Source organism: Schistocerca piceifrons, unplaced genomic scaffold, assembly GCF_021461385.2.
Source record: "Schistocerca piceifrons isolate TAMUIC-IGC-003096 unplaced genomic scaffold, iqSchPice1.1 HiC_scaffold_701, whole genome shotgun sequence".
Classification (NCBI taxonomy): Eukaryota; Metazoa; Arthropoda; class Insecta; order Orthoptera; family Acrididae; genus Schistocerca; species Schistocerca piceifrons.
In genome coordinates this window covers 885,356-905,367 of record NW_025728950.1, presented here as the reverse complement: position 1 = coordinate 905,367, position 20,012 = coordinate 885,356, and the positions used below count along the sequence as shown (strand labels likewise).

At 49.5% G+C, this 20,012-nt stretch overlaps 6 pseudogenes; all 6 read left to right on the top strand.

Annotated features, from left to right (window-relative positions):
• The first annotated feature begins 27 nt into the window (after positions 1 to 27).
• Positions 28 to 238, top strand: LOC124769459 (annotated as a pseudogene).
• Positions 239 to 3,452: 3,214 nt separating this feature from the next.
• Positions 3,453 to 3,663, top strand: LOC124769458 (annotated as a pseudogene).
• Positions 3,664 to 6,896: 3,233 nt separating this feature from the next.
• On the top strand, positions 6,897 to 7,107 carry LOC124769455 (annotated as a pseudogene).
• Positions 7,108 to 10,318: 3,211 nt separating this feature from the next.
• Positions 10,319 to 10,529, top strand: LOC124769594 (annotated as a pseudogene).
• Positions 10,530 to 13,738: 3,209 nt separating this feature from the next.
• LOC124769454 lies at positions 13,739 to 13,949 on the top strand (annotated as a pseudogene).
• Positions 13,950 to 17,160: 3,211 nt separating this feature from the next.
• Positions 17,161 to 17,371, top strand: LOC124769453 (annotated as a pseudogene).
• Positions 17,372 to 20,012: the final 2,641 nt, after the last annotated feature.

Genomic DNA, 20,012 nt, shown 5'->3' with positions numbered 1-20,012 from the left:
GCTGCGTCGACACTAGAGGATGGTGGCATTTTTGGAGAGGAAAAGGTAGGTCTATAGGGGAGGTAGGAGGGAAAAAAGTGTAGTATTTGTCTTATCAGCTTAATATCTGATACGTCCTGCATCACACGACCAGAATATTACACTCATTTTTGGCTTATGACGGAGTGCTAGGGGCTTGCTCCACCTCTGTCGCGGGTTGGCCCGGCATTGAAGTACCGCCGGGATCGGCCCACCTAAAATTAATTAAAACACAGCCTGAAATGGGTTAACTTTCTGCAGTGATCAGATATTCCGCTGGTAGCAAAACTTGTCGTAGTTGTTGATGTGCCCAGTAGTTAGTTGCTTACACACCACGATTTCTTTTCATTAATTAAAGATTATCTTAAGAATTTTTTTTTTTTGCGGTTAGCCGGACGGCACTTGCAGCCGCATTACGCTAGGCTGGTAATTTATGGGGGCACAGGACGGTGCCTTCGGATGCCTCGTTAGCGTCTCTTATGGTCCGGGCACAGATAATTTTAATTAAATTTTTTGGAGTTATAACCTTAGCTCCTCGCGAACGTCGTCGTCGTCGTCGTCGTCGCCGCCGCACGCACGCAGAATACGTGTGTACACACGCACACACACATATGCAGTAGGCGGTGGACGATGTAAGCACTCGGCTAGGTGTAGCTCGCGCCAGTATAGCTCGCACCGGCCTGACGCTGCTGTGGGGCGGCCTCACGGCTTCTCCACTGCCCTGGCAGCTAGCGGCGTTCAAATGGGAGTCGCAGTTTACTCCTCGACATGGAGGGTAGTACTGGGATGTTGACGAGTGATCTCGTATTTGGTCGTTCCTTCCGGCACTTGCCTTTGTGATGTTTTCGACGGTCGCCTGTTGCCATATCGGCCCGCACCACCGTGTGTCACTCCCACATGTGGAGCGCACACGCTGCAAGCATTTAGGCCCTGACACTGCGGTTTTTCATCTCTGGCGGTACTCCGCAAGGATACCGCCCTTCGATTGTGCCATTCCGGCACTAATCGAAGTGCTAGGTTTTCCGGCCTGTTAGGAGACCGCTTCTGCAAAACGTGCGAGGAGATGTTTGCTGGTTGCGAGCTACCCGCCGATTTTCTAGCTGTATGTATGGTCCTTAATCCAAAGGTCACAGGTCACTGTCGGGCTAAGGACGTGTTCTTAACACTGATTATAAGTTGGTGGCACGAAGTGTGGCTTCACATCTTAAACAGGTAATGAATAAGGTACACTGGCGTTTCGAATCGAACCACCTTCACCGCTGCTTCTATATACCGTGATGCTGTCTTACTCACCCACCGCCGACGCTCGAACCCCGGCTTCAATTGATCTCTAGATTTCGCCGGTGCCTTCTCCCATCCTTACCTGCTGGCCGTTATGTCGCGGAAGGGTTTCGGGGAGCACTTCATAAGAGACATCCGGCACTTCTTGGATGGAGCAAATTCCAGAATCATTGTGAACGGCTGCAGATCACGACCAATTCCCATCAGACGATCAGTTCGACAAGGCTGTCCCTTGTCAGTGTATTTTATCGCTTTGGCGCTGGACCCCATGCTGCGTGACATCGGATGGATGGTCGATGGTGTTCCTTTCCCAGGCGTCACCTTCCGCAGTGCGGCATACGCGGATGGTGTAGGTGTGTTTGTAGCAAACGCCAATGACATCGATTCGGTTCGCCGAGTCCTCCACGTTTATGAACGAGCATCCGGTGCCATGTTAAAATCCAATAGGGCCACGATCATTGACCATCAAACGCCCATGCAACCGGATTGTAGGGGAACAACGTATCTTGGGTCTTGAGGTGACTGACTGTCCGCAGCGCATGTTAACACTCAAGTGCAGGCGGATTCTCACGCGCATCAGAGGATTTTGCATGAGTCACACTGATCGACGACTCGACCTCCATCAACGAATCCAACTGATTAGTACATACATCCTATCACGGGCATAGTATGTAGCACAACTCCATACGCTACCGAAACAAACCAGCAGAGCCATCTCACAAACACTATATTGCCTATTGTGGCGGCATGCACTATTCAAAGTTGATGCGCAGAATTGTACACTGCCAAAGGTCGATAGTGGCCTTGGACTCATTGACTTTCCCCGCAAATGTGCGGCAATCCTGATTCAAAGTATCGCCCCTTTGCGTGAGATTGACCCAGGTGGTACAACAGCGGTGCTTTTCGACCGTTATCGCTCACAATCGGCGCGTGCACCAGTATGTTTGACACATATTCCATTCCGGATGACGACAGTCAAGGACTATTACCTCAATCAAAGTTACGTCCTAACAGTGGCCACCGACAAGGCACGCACATCGAAGCGCCTTTACTAGGCGCTTCGAGGCCAGCCCACACCACATAAATTGGAGGACAGACGACCGTCGGTCATCTGACACCAAGCTTGGGCTAATATCAACCACCCAGCCCTTCCCACAGAAGTTTCAGCGCTATGGTATCGCGTTGTAAACAATTTAATACCCACTAATCACCGCCTGGTGGCCATCCGCCTATGGCCCTCGGCTGCTTGCGGCCGATGTGGTGACGTAGACACCAGAGAGCATCGTCTCTTATGCCCTCACGTCACAGAAGTGTGGGACCTTGCACGTGTGCTATTAGCGCTGATCGGTGGGACTACACTGGACTATGTGTCAATCGACTGGTTCCTTACCCCTGATATTCAGACCAACCAACGAACACGACGTAACGCAATGGTGTGGCTCTTGGGCCACACCATTTTCACGATCTATGACCTTTGCCTCACCGATGCTGTCTCTTTCATGGACTACCTTTGGAGCCAGCATCGCCTGGCGGAATCTGACCGGAAATATACCATTACTTTTGCAAGATTTCTTAAAGTTGCAATGGTTCATGGTTATCAAAAGGTGTTCTGGGCTGACTAAGGCACCTCGTATAAGAATTGCCTGAGTGTACCCCTGGATCTTTGTCACTCAGACTTTCAAACTACCCTTGACTTACCCATACCCCAGATTTGATATTGGCCTTCAGGGCATCACTAGAGTAGACTGTTCTATGATACTGATAATATGGAAATTGGTAACACGGAAATTGTGTGAACCTTGTATGAAAAATTATTGGAAAATTGGAAAACACATAATCTATCTTAAAGGATTATTACTTCGTTAATTCTATGGGCGATGGGATTATCTCGCCAGTTTCGTTTGAGTGTGCTGCCGTCGCTGTTTTTTTTTTATTTTGCCTTCATTTCTGTCTTTATTTATTTCTTTCTATTTAGTTTTTAACATCATCACTTGCTTCACACCTGGAGAGGGAGGTGTGTTTCTGAGTAGTGTGTCGTCGCCCCCAAGGCATAGCAGAGTATGCCTCCGCTTTTATTTTCGGTTTATGGCAATAAGTCTTGCTACTAACAACACCCTGCTTTACGTGCTGCGTCGACACTAGAGGATGGTGGCATTTTTGGAGAGGAAAAGGTAGGTCTATAGGGGAGGTAGGAGGGAAAAAAGTGTAGTATTTGTCTTATCAGCTTAATATCTGATACGTCCTGCATCACACGACCAGAATATTACACTCATTTTTGGCTTATGACGGAGTGCTAGGGGCTTGCTCCACCTCTGTCGCGGGTTGGCCCGGCATTGAAGTACCGCCGGGATCGGCCCACCTAAAATTAATTAAAACACAGCCTGAAATGGGTTAACTTTCTGCAGTGATCAGATATTCCGCTGGTAGCAAAACTTGTCGTAGTTGTTGATGTGCCCAGTAGTTAGTTGCTTACACACCACGATTTCTTTTCATTAATTAAAGATTATCTTAAGAATTTTTTTTTTTTGCGGTTAGCCGGACGGCACTTGCAGCCGCATTACGCTAGGCTGGTAATTTATGGGGGCACAGGACGGTGCCTTCGGATGCCTCGTTAGCGTCTCTTATGGTCCGGGCACAGATAATTTTAATTAAATTTTTTGGAGTTATAACCTTAGCTCCTCGCGAACGTCGTCGTCGTCGTCGTCGCCGCCGCACGCACGCAGAATACGTGTGTACACACGCACACACACATATGCAGTAGGCGGTGGACGATGTAAGCACTCGGCTAGGTGTAGCTCGCGCCAGTATAGCTCGCACCGGCCTGACGCTGCTGTGGGGCGGCCTCACGGCTTCTCCACTGCCCTGGCAGCTAGCGGCGTTCAAATGGGAGTCGCAGTTTACTCCTCGACATGGAGGGTAGTACTGGGATGTTGACGAGTGATCTCGTATTTGGTCGTTCCTTCCGGCACTTGCCTTTGTGATGTTTTCGACGGTCGCCTGTTGCCATATCGGCCCGCACCACCGTGTGTCACTCCCACATGTGGAGCGCACACGCTGCAAGCATTTAGGCCCTGACACTGCGGTTTTTCATCTCTGGCGGTACTCCGCAAGGATACCGCCCTTCGATTGTGCCATTCCGGCACTAATCGAAGTGCTAGGTTTTCCGGCCTGTTAGGAGACCGCTTCTGCAAAACGTGCGAGGAGATGTTTGCTGGTTGCGAGCTACCCGCCGATTTTCTAGCTGTATGTATGGTCCTTAATCCAAAGGTCACAGGTCACTGTCGGGCTAAGGACGTGTTCTTAACACTGATTATAAGTTGGTGGCACGAAGTGTGGCTTCACATCTTAAACAGGTAATGAATAAGGTACACTGGCGTTTCGAATCGAACCACCTTCACCGCTGCTTCTATATACCGTGATGCTGTCTTACTCACCCACCGCCGACGCTCGAACCCCGGCTTCAATTGATCTCTAGATTTCGCCGGTGCCTTCTCCCATCCTTACCTGCTGGCCGTTATGTCGCGGAAGGGTTTCGGGGAGCACTTCATAAGAGACATCCGGCACTTCTTGGATGGAGCAAATTCCAGAATCATTGTGAACGGCTGCAGATCACGACCAATTCCCATCAGACGATCAGTTCGACAAGGCTGTCCCTTGTCAGTGTATTTTATCGCTTTGGCGCTGGACCCCATGCTGCGTGACATCGGATGGATGGTCGATGGTGTTCCTTTCCCAGGCGTCACCTTCCGCAGTGCGGCATACGCGGATGGTGTAGGTGTGTTTGTAGCAAACGCCAATGACATCGATTCGGTTCGCCGAGTCCTCCACGTTTATGAACGAGCATCCGGTGCCATGTTAAAATCCAACAAAATGGTGCTAATGCCACTAGGGCCACGATCATTGACCATCGAACGCCCATGCAACCGGATTGTAGGGGAACAACGTATCTTGGGTCTTGAGGTGACTGACTGTCCGCAGCGCATGTTAACACTCACGTGCAGGCGGATTCTCACGCGCATCAGAGGATTTTGCGTGAGTCACACTGATCGACGACTCGACCTCCATCAACGAATCCAACTGATTAGTACATACATCCTATCACGGGCATAGTATGTAGCACAACTCCATACGCTACCGAAACAAACCAGCAGAGCCATCTCACAAACAGTATATTGCCTATTGTGGCGGCATGCACTATTCAAAGTTGATGCGCAGAATTGTACACTGCCAAAGGTCGATAGTGGCCTTGGACTCATTGACTTTCCCCGCAAATGTGCGGCAATCCTGATTCAAAGTATCGCCACTTTGCGTGAGATTGACCCAGGTGGTACAACAGCGGTGCTTTTCGACCGTTATCGCCCACAATCGGCGCGTGCACCAGTATGTTTGACACATATTCCATTCCGGATGACGACAGTCAAGGACTATTACCTCAATCAAAGTTACGTCCTAACAGTGGCCACCGACAAGGCACGCACATCGAAGCGCCTTTACTAGGCGCTTCGAGGCCAGCCCACACCACATAAATTGGAGGACAGACGACCGTCGGTCATCTGACACCAAGCTTGGGCTAATATCAACCACCCAGCCCTTCCCACAGAAGTTTCAGCGCTATGGTATCGCGTTGTAAACAATTTAATACCCACTAATCACCGCCTGGTGGCCATCCGCCTATGGCCCTCGGCTGCTTGCGGCCGATGTGGTGACGTAGACACCAGAGAGCATCGTCTCTTATGCCCTCACGTCACAGAAGTGTGGGACCTTGCATGTGTGCTATTAGCGCTGATCGGTGGGACTACACTGGACTATGTGTCAATCGACTGGTTCCTTACCCCTGATATTCAGACCAACCAACGAACACGACGTAACGCAATGGTGTGGCTCTTGGGCCACACCATTTTCACGATCTATGACCTTTGCCTCACCGATGCTGTCTCTTTCATGGACTACCTTTGGAGCCAGCATCGCCTGGCGGAATCTGACCGGAAATATACCATTACTTTTGCAAGATTTCTTAAAGTTGCAATGGTTCATGGTTATCAAAAGGTGTTCTGGGCTGACTAAGGCACCTCGTATAAGAATTGCCTGAGTGTACCCCTGGATCTTTGTCACTCAGACTTTCAAACTACCCTTGACTTACCCATACCCCAGATTTGATATTGGCCTTCAGGGCATCACTAGAGTAGACTGTTCTATGATACTGATAATATGGAAATTGGTAACACGGAAATTGTGTGAACCTTGTATGAAAAATTATTGGAAAATTGGAAAACACATAATCTATCTTAAAGGATTATTACTTCGTTAATTCTATGGGCGATGGGATTATCTCGCCAGTTTCGTTTGAGTGTGCTGCCGTCGCTGTTTTTTTTTTTTATTTTGCCTTCATTTCTGTCTTTATTTATTTCTTTCTATTTAGTTTTTAACATCATCACTTGCTTCACACCTGGAGAGGGAGGTGTGTTTCTGAGTAGTGTGTCGTCGCCCCCAAGGCATAGCAGAGTATGCCTCCGCTTTTATTTTCGGTTTATGGCAATAAGTCTTGCTACTAACAACACCCTGCTTTACGTGCTGCGTCGACACTAGAGGATGGCGGCATTTTTGGAGAGGAAAAGGTAGGTCTATAGGGGAGGTAGGAGGGAAAAAAGTGTAGTATTTGTCTTATCAGCTTAATATCTGATACGTCCTGCATCACACGACCAGAATATTACACTCATTTTTGGCTTATGACGGAGTGCTAGGGGCTTGCTCCACCTCTGTCGCGGGTTGGCCCGGCATTGAAGTACCGCCGGGATCGGCCCACCTAAAATTAATTAAAACACAGCCTGAAATGGGTTAACTTTCTGCAGTGATCAGATATTCCGCTGGTAGCAAAACTTGTCGTAGTTGTTGATGTGCCCAGTAGTTAGTTGCTTACACACCACGATTTCTTTTCATTAATTTAAGATTATCTTAAGAATTTTTTTTTTTTTTGCGGTTAGCCGGACGGCACTTGCAGCCGCATTACGCTAGGCTGGTAATTTATGGGGGCACAGGACGGTGCCTTCGGATGCCTCGTTAGCGTCTCTTATGGTCCGGGCACAGATGATTTTAATTAAATTTTTTGGAGTTATAACCTTAGCTCCTCGCGAACGTCGTCGTCGTCGTCGCCGCCGCACGCACGCAGAATACGTGTGTACACACGCACACACACATATGCAGTAGGCGGTGGACGATGTAAGCACTCGGCTAGGTGTAGCTCGCGCCAGTATAGCTCGCACCGGCCTGACGCTGCTGTGGGGCGGCCTCACGGCTTCTCCACTGCCCTGGCAGCTAGCGGCGTTCAAATGGGAGTCGCAGTTTACTCCTCGACATGGAGGGTAGTACTGGGATGTTGACGAGTGATCTCGTATTTGGTCGTTCCTTCCGGCACTTGCCTTTGTGATGTTTTCGACGGTCGCCTGTTGCCATATCGGCCCGCACCACCGTGTGTCACTCCCACATGTGGAGCGCACACGCTGCAAGCATTTAGGCCCTGACACTGCGGTTTTTCATCTCTGGCGGTACTCCGCAAGGATACCGCCCTTCGATTGTGCCATTCCAGCACTAATCGAAGTGCTAGGTTTTCCGGCCTGTTAGGAGACCGCTTCTGCAAAACGTGCGAGGAGATGTTTGCTGGTTGCGAGCTACCCGCCGATTTTCTAGCTGTATGTATGGTCCTTAATCCAAAGGTCACAGGTCACTGTCGGGCTAAGGACGTGTTCTTAACACTGATTATAAGTTGGTGGCACGAAGTGTGGCTTCACATCTTAAACAGGTAATGAATAAGGTACACTGGCGTTTCGAATCGAACCACCTTCACCGCTGCTTCTATATACCGTGATGCTGTCTTACTCACCCACCGCCGACGCTCGAACCCCGGCTTCAATTGATCTCTAGATTTCGCCGGTGCCTTCTCCCATCCTTACCTGCTGGCCGTTATGTCGCGGAAGGGTTTCGGGGAGCACTTCATAAGAGACATCCGGCACTTCTTGGATGGAGCAAATTCCAGAATCATTGTGAACGGCTGCAGATCACGACCAATTCCCATCAGACGATCAGTTCGACAAGGCTGTCCCTTGTCAGTGTATTTTATCGCTTTGGCGCTGGACCCCATGCTGCGTGACATCGGATGGATGGTCGATGGTGTTCCTTTCCCAGGCGTCACCTTCCGCAGTGCGGCATACGCGGATGGTGTAGGTGTGTTTGTAGCAAACGCCAATGACATCGATTCGGTTCGCCGAGTCCTCCACGTTTATGAACGAGCATCCGGTGCCATGTTAAAATCCAATAGGGCCACGATCATTGACCATCAAACGCCCATGCAACCGGATTGTAGGGGAACAACGTATCTTGGGTCTTGAGGTGACTGACTGTCCGCAGCGCATGTTAACACTCAAGTGCAGGCGGATTCTCACGCGCATCAGAGGATTTTGCATGAGTCACACTGATCGACGACTCGACCTCCATCAACGAATCCAACTGATTAGTACATACATCCTATCACGGGCATAGTATGTAGCACAACTCCATACGCTACCGAAACAAACCAGCAGAGCCATCTCACAAACAGTATATTGCCTATTGTGGCGGCATGCACTATTCAAAGTTGATGCGCAGAATTGTACACTGCCAAAGGTCGATAGTGGCCTTGGACTCATTGACTTTCCCCGCAAATGTGCGGCAATCCTGATTCAAAGTATCGCCACTTTGCGTGAGATTGACCCAGGTGGTACAACAGCGGTGCTTTTCGACCGTTATCGCCCACAATCGGCGCGTGCACCAGTATGTTTGACACATATTCCATTCCGGATGACGACAGTCAAGGACTATTACCTCAATCAAAGTTACGTCCTAACAGTGGCCACCGACAAGGCACGCACATCGAAGCGCCTTTACTAGGCGCTTCGAGGCCAGCCCACACCACATAAATTGGAGGACAGACGACCGTCGGTCATCTGACACCAAGCTTGGGCTAATATCAACCACCCAGCCCTTCCCACAGAAGTTTCAGCGCTATGGTATCGCGTTGTAAACAATTTAATACCCACTAATCACCGCCTGGTGGCCATCCGCCTATGGCCCTCGGCTGCTTGCGGCCGATGTGGTGACGTAGACACCAGAGAGCATCGTCTCTTATGCCCTCACGTCACAGAAGTGTGGGACCTTGCATGTGTGCTATTAGCGCTGATCGGTGGGACTACACTGGACTATGTGTCAATCGACTGGTTCCTTACCCCTGATATTCAGACCAACCAACGAACACGACGTAACGCAATGGTGTGGCTCTTGGGCCACACCATTTTCACGATCTATGACCTTTGCCTCACCGATGCTGTCTCTTTCATGGACTACCTTTGGAGCCAGCATCGCCTGGCGGAATCTGACCGGAAATATACCATTACTTTTGCAAGATTTCTTAAAGTTGCAATGGTTCATGGTTATCAAAAGGTGTTCTGGGCTGACTAAGGCACCTCGTATAAGAATTGCCTGAGTGTACCCCTGGATCTTTGTCACTCAGACTTTCAAACTACCCTTGACTTACCCATACCCCAGATTTGATATTGGCCTTCAGGGCATCACTAGAGTAGACTGTTCTATGATACTGATAATATGGAAATTGGTAACACGGAAATTGTGTGAACCTTGTATGAAAAATTATTGGAAAATTGGAAAACACATAATCTATCTTAAAGGATTATTACTTCGTTAATTCTATGGGCGATGGGATTATCTCGCCAGTTTCGTTTGAGTGTGCTGCCGTCGCTGTTTTTTTTTTTATTTTGCCTTCATTTCTGTCTTTATTTATTTCTTTCTATTTAGTTTTTAACATCATCACTTGCTTCACACCTGGAGAGGGAGGTGTGTTTCTGAGTAGTGTGTCGTCGCCCCCAAGGCATAGCAGAGTATGCCTCCGCTTTTATTTTCGGTTTATGGCAATAAGTCTTGCTACTAACAACACCCTGCTTTACGTGCTGCGTCGACACTAGAGGATGGCGGCATTTTTGGAGAGGAAAAGGTAGGTCTATAGGGGAGGTAGGAGGGAAAAAAGTGTAGTATTTGTCTTCTCAGCTTAATATCTGATACGTCCTGCATCACACGACCAGAATATTACACTCATTTTTGGCTTATGACGGAGTGCTAGGGGCTTGCTCCACCTCTGTCGCGGGTTGGCCCGGCATTGAAGTACCGCCGGGATCGGCCCACCTAAAATTAATTAAAACACAGCCTGAAATGGGTTAACTTTCTGCAGTGATCAGATATTCCGCTGGTAGCAAAACTTGTCGTAGTTGTTGATGTGCCCAGTAGTTAGTTGCTTACACACCACGATTTCTTTTCATTAATTTAAGATTATCTTAAGAATTTTTTTTTTTTTGCGGTTAGCCGGACGGCACTTGCAGCCGCATTACGCTAGGCTGGTAATTTATGGGGGCACAGGACGGTGCCTTCGGATGCCTCGTTAGCGTCTCTTATGGTCCGGGCACAGATAATTTTAATTAAATTTTTTGGAGTTATAACCTTAGCTCCTCGCGAACGTCGTCGTCGTCGTCGCCGCCGCACGCACGCAGAATACGTGTGTACACACGCACACACACATATGCAGTAGGCGGTGGACGATGTAAGCACTCGGCTAGGTGTAGCTCGCGCCAGTATAGCTCGCACCGGCCTGACGCTGCTGTGGGGCGGCCTCACGGCTTCTCCACTGCCCTGGCAGCTAGCGGCGTTCAAATGGGAGTCGCAGTTTACTCCTCGACATGGAGGGTAGTACTGGGATGTTGACGAGTGATCTCGTATTTGGTCGTTCCTTCCGGCACTTGCCTTTGTGATGTTTTCGACGGTCGCCTGTTGCCATATCGGCCCGCACCACCGTGTGTCACTCCCACATGTGGAGCGCACACGCTGCAAGCATTTAGGCCCTGACACTGCGGTTTTTCATCTCTGGCGGTACTCCGCAAGGATACCGCCCTTCGATTGTGCCATTCCAGCACTAATCGAAGTGCTAGGTTTTCCGGCCTGTTAGGAGACCGCTTCTGCAAAACGTGCGAGGAGATGTTTGCTGGTTGCGAGCTACCCGCCGATTTTCTAGCTGTATGTATGGTCCTTAATCCAAAGGTCACAGGTCACTGTCGGGCTAAGGACGTGTTCTTAACACTGATTATAAGTTGGTGGCACGAAGTGTGGCTTCACATCTTAAACAGGTAATGAATAAGGTACACTGGCGTTTCGAATCGAACCACCTTCACCGCTGCTTCTATATACCGTGATGCTGTCTTACTCACCCACCGCCGACGCTCGAACCCCGGCTTCAATTGATCTCTAGATTTCGCCGGTGCCTTCTCCCATCCTTACCTGCTGGCCGTTATGTCGCGGAAGGGTTTCGGGGAGCACTTCATAAGAGACATCCGGCACTTCTTGGATGGAGCAAATTCCAGAATCATTGTGAACGGCTGCAGATCACGACCAATTCCCATCAGACGATCAGTTCGACAAGGCTGTCCCTTGTCAGTGTATTTTATCGCTTTGGCGCTGGACCCCATGCTGCGTGACATCGGATGGATGGTCGATGGTGTTCCTTTCCCAGGCGTCACCTTCCGCAGTGCGGCATACGCGGATGGTGTAGGTGTGTTTGTAGCAAACGCCAATGACATCGATTCGGTTCGCCGAGTCCTCCACGTTTATGAACGAGCATCCGGTGCCATGTTAAAATCCAATAGGGCCACGATCATTGACCATCAAACGCCCATGCAACCGGATTGTAGGGGAACAACGTATCTTGGGTCTTGAGGTGACTGACTGTCCGCAGCGCATGTTAACACTCAAGTGCAGGCGGATTCTCACGCGCATCAGAGGATTTTGCATGAGTCACACTGATCGACGACTCGACCTCCATCAACGAATCCAACTGATTAGTACATACATCCTATCACGGGCATAGTATGTAGCACAACTCCATACGCTACCGATACAAACCAGCAGAGCCATCTCACAAACAGTATATTGCCTATTGTGGCGGCATGCACTATTCAAAGTTGATGCGCAGAATTGTACACTGCCAAAGGTCGATAGTGGCCTTGGACTCATTGACTTTCCCCGCAAATGTGCGGCAATCCTGATTCAAAGTATCGCCCCTTTGCGTGAGATTGACCCAGGTGGTACAACAGCGGTGCTTTTCGACCGTTATCGCTCACAATCGGCGCGTGCACCAGTATGTTTGACACATATTCCATTCCGGATGACGACAGTCAAGGACTATTACCTCAATCAAAGTTACGTCCTAACAGTGGCCACCGACAAGGCACGCACATCGAAGCGCCTTTACTAGGCGCTTCGAGGCCAGCCCACACCACATAAATTGGAGGACAGACGACCGTCGGTCATCTGACACCAAGCTTGGGCTAATATCAACCACCCAGCCCTTCCCACAGAAGTTTCAGCGCTATGGTATCGCGTTGTAAACAATTTAATACCCACTAATCACCGCCTGGTGGCCATCCGCCTATGGCCCTCGGCTGCTTGCGGCCGATGTGGTGACGTAGACACCAGAGAGCATCGTCTCTTATGCCCTCACGTCACAGAAGTGTGGGACCTTGCACGTGTGCTATTAGCGCTGATCGGTGGGACTACACTGGACTATGTGTCAATCGACTGGTTCCTTACCCCTGATATTCAGACCAACCAACGAACACGACGTAACGCAATGGTGTGGCTCTTGGGCCACACCATTTTCACGATCTATGACCTTTGCCTCACCGATGCTGTCTCTTTCATGGACTACCTTTGGAGCCAGCATCGCCTGGCGGAATCTGACCGGAAATATACCATTACTTTTGCAAGATTTCTTAAAGTTGCAATGGTTCATGGTTATCAAAAGGTGTTCTGGGCTGACTAAGGCACCTCGTATAAGAATTGCCTGAGTGTACCCCTGGATCTTTGTCACTCAGACTTTCAAACTACCCTTGACTTACCCATACCCCAGATTTGATATTGGCCTTCAGGGCATCACTAGAGTAGACTGTTCTATGATACTGATAATATGGAAATTGGTAACACGGAAATTGTGTGAACCTTGTATGAAAAATTATTGGAAAATTGGAAAACACATAATCTATCTTAAAGGATTATTACTTCGTTAATTCTATGGGCGATGGGATTATCTCGCCAGTTTCGTTTGAGTGTGCTGCCGTCGCTGTTTTTTTTTTATTTTGCCTTCATTTCTGTCTTTATTTATTTCTTTCTATTTAGTTTTTAACATCATCACTTGCTTCACACCTGGAGAGGGAGGTGTGTTTCTGAGTAGTGTGTCGTCGCCCCCAAGGCATAGCAGAGTATGCCTCCGCTTTTATTTTCGGTTTATGGCAATAAGTCTTGCTACTAACAACACCCTGCTTTACGTGCTGCGTCGACACTAGAGGATGGTGGCATTTTTGGAGAGGAAAAGGTAGGTCTATAGGGGAGGTAGGAGGGAAAAAAGTGTAGTATTTGTCTTATCAGCTTAATATCTGATACGTCCTGCATCACACGACCAGAATATTACACTCATTTTTGGCTTATGACGGAGTGCTAGGGGCTTGCTCCACCTCTGTCGCGGGTTGGCCCGGCATTGAAGTACCGCCGGGATCGGCCCACCTAAAATTAATTAAAACACAGCCTGAAATGGGTTAACTTTCTGCAGTGATCAGATATTCCGCTGGTAGCAAAACTTGTCGTAGTTGTTGATGTGCCCAGTAGTTAGTTGCTTACACACCACGATTTCTTTTCATTAATTTAAGATTATCTTAAGAATTTTTTTTTTTTGCGGTTAGCCGGACGGCACTTGCAGCCGCATTACGCTAGGCTGGTAATTTATGGGGGCACAGGACGGTGCCTTCGGATGCCTCGTTAGCGTCTCTTATGGTCCGGGCACAGATAATTTTAATTAAATTTTTTGGAGTTATAACCTTAGCTCCTCGCGAACGTCGTCGTCGTCGTCGTCGCCGCCGCACGCACGCAGAATACGTGTGTACACACGCACACACACATATGCAGTAGGCGGTGGACGATGTAAGCACTCGGCTAGGTGTAGCTCGCGCCAGTATAGCTCGCACCGGCCTGACGCTGCTGTGGGGCGGCCTCACGGCTTCTCCACTGCCCTGGCAGCTAGCGGCGTTCAAATGGGAGTCGCAGTTTACTCCTCGACATGGAGGGTAGTACTGGGATGTTGACGAGTGATCTCGTATTTGGTCGTTCCTTCCGGCACTTGCCTTTGTGATGTTTTCGACGGTCGCCTGTTGCCATATCGGCCCGCACCACCGTGTGTCACTCCCACATGTGGAGCGCACACGCTGCAAGCATTTAGGCCCTGACACTGCGGTTTTTCATCTCTGGCGGTACTCCGCAAGGATACCGCCCTTCGATTGTGCCATTCCAGCACTAATCGAAGTGCTAGGTTTTCCGGCCTGTTAGGAGACCGCTTCTGCAAAACGTGCGAGGAGATGTTTGCTGGTTGCGAGCTACCCGCCGATTTTCTAGCTGTATGTATGGTCCTTAATCCAAAGGTCACAGGTCACTGTCGGGCTAAGGACGTGTTCTTAACACTGATTATAAGTTGGTGGCACGAAGTGTGGCTTCACATCTTAAACAGGTAATGAATAAGGTACACTGGCGTTTCGAATCGAACCACCTTCACCGCTGCTTCTATATACCGTGATGCTGTCTTACTCACCCACCGCCGACGCTCGAACCCCGGCTTCAATTGATCTCTAGATTTCGCCGGTGCCTTCTCCCATCCTTACCTGCTGGCCGTTATGTCGCGGAAGGGTTTCGGGGAGCACTTCATAAGAGACATCCGGCACTTCTTGGATGGAGCAAATTCCAGAATCATTGTGAACGGCTGCAGATCACGACCAATTCCCATCAGACGATCAGTTCGACAAGGCTGTCCCTTGTCAGTGTATTTTATCGCTTTGGCGCTGGACCCCATGCTGCGTGACATCGGATGGATGGTCGATGGTGTTCCTTTCCCAGGCGTCACCTTCCGCAGTGCGGCATACGCGGATGGTGTAGGTGTGTTTGTAGCAAACGCCAATGACATCGATTCGGTTCGCCGAGTCCTCCACGTTTATGAACGAGCATCCGGTGCCATGTTAAAATCCAATAGGGCCACGATCATTGACCATCAAACGCCCATGCAACCGGATTGTAGGGGAACAACGTATCTTGGGTCTTGAGGTGACTGACTGTCCGCAGCGCATGTTAACACTCAAGTGCAGGCGGATTCTCACGCGCATCAGAGGATTTTGCATGAGTCACACTGATCGACGACTCGACCTCCATCAACGAATCCAACTGATTAGTACATACATCCTATCACGGGCATAGTATGTAGCACAACTCCATACGCTACCGAAACAAACCAGCAGAGCCATCTCACAAACAGTATATTGCCTATTGTGGCGGCATGCACTATTCAAAGTTGATGCGCAGAATTGTACACTGCCAAAGGTCGATAGTGGCCTTGGACTCATTGACTTTCCCCGCAAATGTGCGGCAATCCTGATTCAAAGTATCGCCCCTTTGCGTGAGATTGACCCAGGTGGTACAACAGCGGTGCTTTTCGACCGTTATCGCTCACAATCGGCGCGTGCACCAGTATGTTTGACACATATTCCATTCCGGATGACGACAGTCAAGGACTATTACCTCAATCAAAGTTACGTCCTAACAGTGGCCACCGACAAGGCACGCACATCGAAGCGCCTTTACTAGGCGCTTCGAGGCCAGCCCACACCACATAAATTGGAGGACAGACGACCGTCGGTCATCTGACACCAAGCTTGGGCTAATATCAACCACCCAGCCCTTCCCACAGAAGTTTCAGCGCTATGGTATCGCGTTGTAAACAATTTAATACCCACTAATCACCGCCTGGTGGCCATCCGCCTATGGCCCTCGGCTGCTTGCGGCCGATGTGGTGACGTAGACACCAGAGAGCATCGTCTCTTATGCCCTCACGTCACAGAAGTGTGGGACCTTGCACGTGTGCTATTAGCGCTGATCGGTGGGACTACACTGGACTATGTGTCAATCGACTGGTTCCTTACCCCTGATATTCAGACCAACCAACGAACACGACGTAACGCAATGGTGTGGCTCTTGGGCCACACCATTTTCACGATCTATGACCTTTGCCTCACCGATGCTGTCTCTTTCATGGACTACCTTTGGAGCCAGCATCGCCTGGCGGAATCTGACCGGAAATATACCATTACTTTTGCAAGATTTCTTAAAGTTGCAATGGTTCATGGTTATCAAAAGGTGTTCTGGGCTGACTAAGGCACCTCGTATAAGAATTGCCTGAGTGTACCCCTGGATCTTTGTCACTCAGACTTTCAAACTACCCTTGACTTACCCATACCCCAGATTTGATATTGGCCTTCAGGGCATCACTAGAGTAGACTGTTCTATGATACTGATAATATGGAAATTGGTAACACGGAAATTGTGTGAACCTTGTATGAAAAATTATTGGAAAATTGGAAAACACATAATCTATCTTAAAGGATTATTACTTCGTTAATTCTATGGGCGATGGGATTATCTCGCCAGTTTCGTTTGAGTGTGCTGCCGTCGCTGTTTTTTTTTTATTTTGCCTTCATTTCTGTCTTTATTTATTTCTTTCTATTTAGTTTTTAACATCATCACTTGCTTCACACCTGGAGAGGGAGGTGTGTTTCTGAGTAGTGTGTCGTCGCCTCCAAGGCATAGCAGAGTATGCCTCCGCTTTTATTTTCGGTTTATGGCAATAAGTCTTGCTACTAACAACACCCTGCTTTACGTGCTGCGTCGACACTAGAGGATGGCGGCATTTTTGGAGAGGAAAAGGTAGGTCTATAGGGGAGGTAGGAGGGAAAAAAGTGTAGTATTTGTCTTATCAGCTTAATATCTGATACGTCCTGCATCACACGACCAGAATATTACACTCATTTTTGGCTTATGACGGAGTGCTAGGGGCTTGCTCCACCTCTGTCGCGGGTTGGCCCGGCATTGAAGTACCGCCGGGATCGGCCCACCTAAAATTAATTAAAACACAGCCTGAAATGGGTTAACTTTCTGCAGTGATCAGATATTCCGCTGGTAGCAAAACTTGTCGTAGTTGTTGATGTGCCCAGTAGTTAGTTGCTTACACACCACGATTTCTTTTCATTAATTTAAGATTATCTTAAGAATTTTTTTTTTTTGCGGTTAGCCGGACGGCACTTGCAGCCGCATTACGCTAGGCTGGTAATTTATGGGGGCACAGGACGGTGCCTTCGGATGCCTCGTTAGCGTCTCTTATGGTCCGGGCACAGATAATTTTAATTAAATTTTTTGGAGTTATAAGCTTAGCTCCTCGCGAACGTCGTCGTCGTCGTCGTCGCCGCCGCACGCACGCAGAATACGTGTGTACACACGCACACACACATATGCAGTAGGCGGTGGACGATGTAAGCACTCGGCTAGGTGTAGCTCGCGCCAGTATAGCTCGCACCGGCCTGACGCTGCTGTGGGGCGGCCTCACGGCTTCTCCACTGCCCTGGCAGCTAGCGGCGTTCAAATGGGAGTCGCAGTTTACTCCTCGACATGGAGGGTAGTACTGGGATGTTGACGAGTGATCTCGTATTTGGTCGTTCCTTCCGGCACTTGCCTTTGTGATGTTTTCGACGGTCGCCTGTTGCCATATCGGCCCGCACCACCGTGTGTCACTCCCACATGTGGAGCGCACACGCTGCAAGCATTTAGGCCCTGACACTGCGGTTTTTCATCTCTGGCGGTACTCCGCAAGGATACCGCCCTTCGATTGTGCCATTCCAGCACTAATCGAAGTGCTAGGTTTTCCGGCCTGTTAGGAGACCGCTTCTGCAAAACGTGCGAGGAGATGTTTGCTGGTTGCGAGCTACCCGCCGATTTTCTAGCTGTATGTATGGTCCTTAATCCAAAGGTCACAGGTCACTGTCGGGCTAAGGACGTGTTCTTAACACTGATTATAAGTTGGTGGCACGAAGTGTGGCTTCACATCTTAAACAGGTAATGAATAAGGTACACTGGCGTTTCGAATCGAACCACCTTCACCGCTGCTTCTATATACCGTGATGCTGTCTTACTCACCCACCGCCGACGCTCGAACCCCGGCTTCAATTGATCTCTAGATTTCGCCGGTGCCTTCTCCCATCCTTACCTGCTGGCCGTTATGTCGCGGAAGGGTTTCGGGGAGCACTTCATAAGAGACATCCGGCACTTCTTGGATGGAGCAAATTCCAGAATCATTGTGAACGGCTGCAGATCACGACCAATTCCCATCAGACGATCAGTTCGACAAGGCTGTCCCTTGTCAGTGTATTTTATCGCTTTGGCGCTGGACCCCATGCTGCGTGACATCGGATGGATGGTCGATGGTGTTCCTTTCCCAGGCGTCACCTTCCGCAGTGCGGCATACGCGGATGGTGTAGGTGTGTTTGTAGCAAACGCCAATGACATCGATTCGGTTCGCCGAGTCCTCCACGTTTATGAACGAGCATCCGGTGCCATGTTAAAATCCAATAGGGCCACGATCATTGACCATCAAACGCCCATGCAACCGGATTGTAGGGGAACAACGTATCTTGGGTCTTGAGGTGACTGACTGTCCGCAGCGCATGTTAACACTCAAGTGCAGGCGGATTCTCACGCGCATCAGAGGATTTTGCATGAGTCACACTGATCGACGACTCGACCTCCATCAACGAATCCAACTGATTAGTACATACATCCTATCACGGGCATAGTATGTAGCACAACTCCATACGCTACCGAAACAAACCAGCAGAGCCATCTCACAAACAGTATATTGCCTATTGTGGCGGCATGCACTATTCAAAGTTGATGCGCAGAATTGTACACTGCCAAAGGTCGATAGTGGCCTTGGACTCATTGACTTTCCCCGCAAATGTGCGGCAATCCTGATTCAAAGTATCGCCCCTTTGCGTGAGATTGACCCAGGTGGTACAACAGCGGTGCTTTTCGACCGTTATCGCTCACAATCGGCGCGTGCACCAGTATGTTTGACACATATTCCATTCCGGATGACGACAGTCAAGGACTATTACCTCAATCAAAGTTACGTCCTAACAGTGGCCACCGACAAGGCACGCACATCGAAGCGCCTTTACTAGGCGCTTCGAGGCCAGCCCACACCACATAAATTGGAGGACAGACGACCGTCGGTCATCTGACACCAAGCTTGGGCTAATATCAACCACCCAGCCCTTCCCACAGAAGTTTCAGCGCTATGGTATCGCGTTGTAAACAATTTAATACCCACTAATCACCGCCTGGTGGCCATCCGCCTATGGCCCTCGGCTGCTTGCGGCCGATGTGGTGACGTAGACACCAGAGAGCATCGTCTCTTATGCCCTCACGTCACAGAAGTGTGGGACCTTGCACGTGTGCTATTAGCGCTGATCGGTGGGACTACACTGGACTATGTGTCAATCGACTGGTTCCTTACCCCTGATATTCAGACCAACCAACGAACACGACGTAACGCAATGGTGTGGCTCTTGGGCCACACCATTTTCACGATCTATGACCTTTGCCTCACCGATGCTGTCTCTTTCATGGACTACCTTTGGAGCCAGCATCGCCTGGCGGAATCTGACCGGAAATATACCATTACTTTTGCAAGATTTCTTAAAGTTGCA